The following is a 4,773-nucleotide window of genomic DNA, read 5'->3' on the forward strand; positions in this document are numbered from 1 at the left end:
TTTCAAAACTTGGTTATCAAGCAGACAACAGTGTCAGTGGAAATCATGCTTAAGATTAAATGTGAGACGTGTAATGAAAATTGTAATAAAAAAAAAATAATAATAATAATAATAATAATAAATAAAAATAGTATTTTAGGATTATTATTTGGGAGTTGGGGATTCATAAACATTTTATCTATAAAATTAGCCTTATAAAGACAGAAAGACAGAGACAGACACTGTCTTCCAACATGTTTAAAATTAGATTTCAACTACAAACTGTTCATCAAGCAAAACACATGAATTAAGATTATTAGATTTCTTTATGGTGGTTCATAAAGAAGTAAAAAAAAATATATATATATATATATATATACATATACAAAAATGGCCGAATTCTCCTGTGAGCTGTTTGACATAACAGACAAATGAAATAAACTAGTGAGAGTGTGAGAAGTGTGTTTTAGGAAAGTTTATTTTCTAAACGTCCGCAGGGCCAAAAGTATCCATAGTTGAAGAAACACCCATTTAACTCTTTTTAATAAAGATCAAATAAAGACAGGAATAAATTAAGAAGTAAGGATCAAGGAATTTGAGATATGAAGTTTAAACTACTGACATGTTCTGTCAGCTCGTCTAAATTCTTGTTACATGAATCCTGATTCCAGTTGTTTTTCATCCCTTGGAATTATTTTTTTTTTCATGGATCCTGCCAACTGCTCTCTGGATGTCTGGTGGGCTGCTGTGTCTGATTGCTGGATGACAGCTTAACTATTTCTTCAGTTTGGCCGGTCCGTTGGGAATGTTAAGGACCATGAGCACTCTATGATTTGGAAGTGAACAAAAACTTTCCTTGTAAGCCTGGAAAATGTTTATCATCACGCTCAAAGGCTTTGCCTCCCAGTCATGACGTTCTGCCGCTGATGGAGAAGGTAGTTTGGTATGAAGGAGACAGCTGTATAGTCTCTTTTAAGAGGAAGCTGTTGTGAGCTACATCACACCTGTAACATGTCACTCAAGGGCTGTCAACACAAATAACGCTCATTAATCATGTTTATAAACCCATTAATCTCACGGCTGGGTGGATAAAATGTGTTTTTCCTCTGGTAAGCTGAGTAGCTTGATCTGTGTTAATGTATCTCTTAATGATTTTTTAAATTCATCTTGGAGGCCCCGGATAATGGGATATTTCATTAACGTCAAATATAGTCGTGACATTTCATTTCTGCTTTATTTAGACTGAAAGCTAAAACTTCAAGCATCACAGTTGACATTCTGACATAAGAGAATTAGAGTTTTGAGGCATTTTATCTTCATATGTCATCAGCCAACAGACGTTCAGTGCCAAATTTCACAGCTGATAAGATTTATTCACCGAAAGATTATTATTCAATTGATAAGAGCTGAAGTTATGCATATCATGATACAGAAGTGAATTAGCCATGACAGTGGGGTAATAATAAAAAGCAATCAAATGGCATGATTTAAAACTGAATGACTTGAGAAATCTCAAAAATGACTAAAAAGCATGATGTTGCAATGTTCTTGCAAAGATTATAATGCAATACATTATAGGGAAGACTGGGGCTAGTTGTCACGTTTTACTCAAGTGATATTTCTCAGGGTGGGTTTTAAAAGTTAGTCCTTGAACAATTCTACTGTCATTGCACACATTTTGTTATGTATGCCATTACATGGCATATTATATGGTAATACAATTATGAAAAACAAAACAATTAATGAATCTGCAAAAATGTAATATACAGAAATGTGATTAGAAGTTAACATACAAAAATATCAAACACTTATTGACAAATATTGCAGTTAATAAGTGCATAAATTTAAAACACAAATTAAAAAATGTGACACATACGGTACCCTTGTCCTAACAACAAAGCTATCACAAAAATATAACAGTGGAACTTTGTTGTGGAGGACAGAGTTTATAAATATTATATTAATCTAAGACGGTTTTGAACTGGATGTCTAAAACCAATATCAACTCACCAAATGAGCATTTGAGTAATTAGTCTTTTGACTCAAACCCTTCTAGTTATTAAGACTAGTCATTCCGGTCTCCTCCAAATTCACAATTATTATATTTATATGGTGCTCAATTATAAATAATGGTTCTTTTTTTGTGTGTGAAAACCTTTTTTCAGAATTATTTGATAAATATAGCAAACAGTGTTTATTTGAAATATAATTTTTTTTGTAACATTATAATTGTCTTTACAGACAGTTTTGATCAATTTAATAAACCCTTGCTGAATAAAAGCATTATTTTCTTATGTGTATTTCTTATGTGTATATCATGTGACAATGACGACTGGAGCAATGATACTAAAAATCCAGCTTTGCATCACAGGAATAAATTACATTTTAACATATATTCAAATAAAAACAATTATTTTAAATGTTAATAATATTTCATAATATTACTGTTTACTATATTTTTGATCAAATAAATGCAGCCTTGGTAAGCATAAGAGACTTCTTTCAAAAACATTTTAAAAATCTTAATTATTCCAAAATATTCAACCAGTAGTGTATATAAGCAGTCAGAGACACATATTTGTTATTGTATATCTGACTGGCTGATCTTGGGTTAGTTTTATCAGCCCTGGCAACAAATGAGGTTAACTCCTCCACTTCCCCTTGATATTGTGTCTTGCCTGTGCAAATGTGTGGCCGAGTGACGGGGAAGAGTAATATTCCTCTGCCTGGATAAATATTTCCCTTCATAATTCAAACCTTATCTCCTGGAGACTCCTGTAAAACAGGAACATCTGCTTTGAAAACTGCCTTGTTTCTCGATGAATGAAGGCTCTGGTTGTTTTCCAACATTGTTGTTTATCCTTCAGGATCAAATGAACAGTGCAATGCTTTAAACATCAACCAGAACGGTTCATTCCTTAATCACTCATGAACATCTTTGTTGTTGCGTTCGGTTGCTAGGAATCCGTCGCTTAATATCTCCAGGCTTTGGTGGCCATTTCAAGGCAGTGAAGTAGAACGTAACTCTAACACTATGTTGAGATCTGATTAGACCTTGTAAACCTATGTTCCTCATTCACAAAAAGATGTTGGTGGCCTATTCTCAACCAGAAGACTTTGCTGGAATAACAAATATGGCAGTATGACTCCTTTCACATGCTGGCTCATGCTGACCCTTCCCAGGACCCACGGAGGCAGGCAGGAAGCCAGCTCAAAGTGAGCCGCTCCTCGCTGCTCAGGTGACCAGGAAATAGCTGGCCAGTGTTTGTGACCATCTGTCCACTGTAGTGCTGGTGAAAAACAGCAGGGCAGCAGGGCTACATAATGAGCGCAGTGTTCACATCATTTGGGTTGATGTTACTTGGCAGCCTGAGACCCTGATACTTCAGGAAAAGCTGCGAACTGGAACATTTCAATCAAAAGGAGAGTAACACTGGTCGTAATTGTAAACAGTGCATAATGTTTTACTGAAAATCACTTTCTTTTTACAGTGACACGCGTAGAACTATTCTGAAGTCTACATACGCTGTCAGTCAAAAGAAAAAGTTTGTGTTTTTGGGGAAAAAAATGCTTATGTTCACCAAAGCTGCATTTATGTTAAATCCAAAATACAGTGAAAACAGTAATATTGTGAAATGTTATTACAATTTAAAAGAAATGTTTTCTATTTTGATTATATTTTAAAATGTAATTTTACAAAGCTGAATTTTCAGCAGTCATTACTCAGTCATTACTTTAGTATTACATGATCCTCCAGAAATTATTCTAATTTGCTGATTTGGTGCTTAATTATCAACGTTTGAAATCTTTTAATCTTAAAATTTTTCTTAATATTTTTTGTGAAAACTGTAACACTGTATTTACTTTCAGTATTCTTACTTTTCAGGATTATTTGATGAATAACTTTGTAACATTTATTTCTTACGTGATGCAAACTTTGTCATGGTGTCCACATAAATATTAAGCAGCAAGCCTGTATTGAACATTGATTCAAATAAATAAATAAATAAAAATAAATAAATAATTAAATAAAAATTCTTGAGGACCAAATCAGAATATTTCGAATGACTTCTGAAGGATCATGTGACACTGAAGACTGGAGTAATGATGCTGAAAATTCTAATTTATAACATTTATTATAAAATAAAATTATAAAATTAATTATAAAATTATAAAATTAATTTTTAAAATATATTCAAATAGAAAAAATTTATATATTTTTTTTCACTATATTATTATTTTACTTCATTTTTTCATCAAATAAAAGTGCCCATGCTGAGCATAACAGACTGAGAACAATTTTTTTATAAATAAAACAATCCAGTGTCCGTAAAGATCAGATGGTGAATGTGAGGACGGAGGAGGGAAATGTTTTTCATTTCACTTCAACAGAGCTTCAACTGCACTCTGTCTTGTGTTGAAATCACTCTCTCTCTTTCTCATGACCTATCAACATCCCTTGCTCCCTGACACCCCCAGGACATCTTGTGTTCGGGCTTAGCTGACCGTTTCTACAAACAGCCTGTTTACAGGAGGGCCATTTGTTTTCAGAGCTTGTAGGAGGCACAAGTCAGCAATGGTCAAAGGAACATGAATCAGTTCAGCGCTGAATGTTTGTATAAAGTTACAGCACAGCATTTGTACACATTTTTCTACATAAGCTTGCTCTGTGGTATATAATTTTCCCATTCTCTCATCCTTTGACTAGTGCTTCCATGAAGATGTTTGAAGCCCCCCCCTTGAATAGTACAACATAGAGTTATTTATCAGCGCTGGAGGCAGAATTGTATGTCC

Source organism: Sinocyclocheilus anshuiensis, unplaced genomic scaffold (assembly GCF_001515605.1).
Source record: "Sinocyclocheilus anshuiensis isolate Anshui unplaced genomic scaffold, SAMN03320099.WGS_v1.1 scaffold1957, whole genome shotgun sequence".
Taxonomy (NCBI): Eukaryota; Metazoa; Chordata; class Actinopteri; order Cypriniformes; family Cyprinidae; genus Sinocyclocheilus; species Sinocyclocheilus anshuiensis.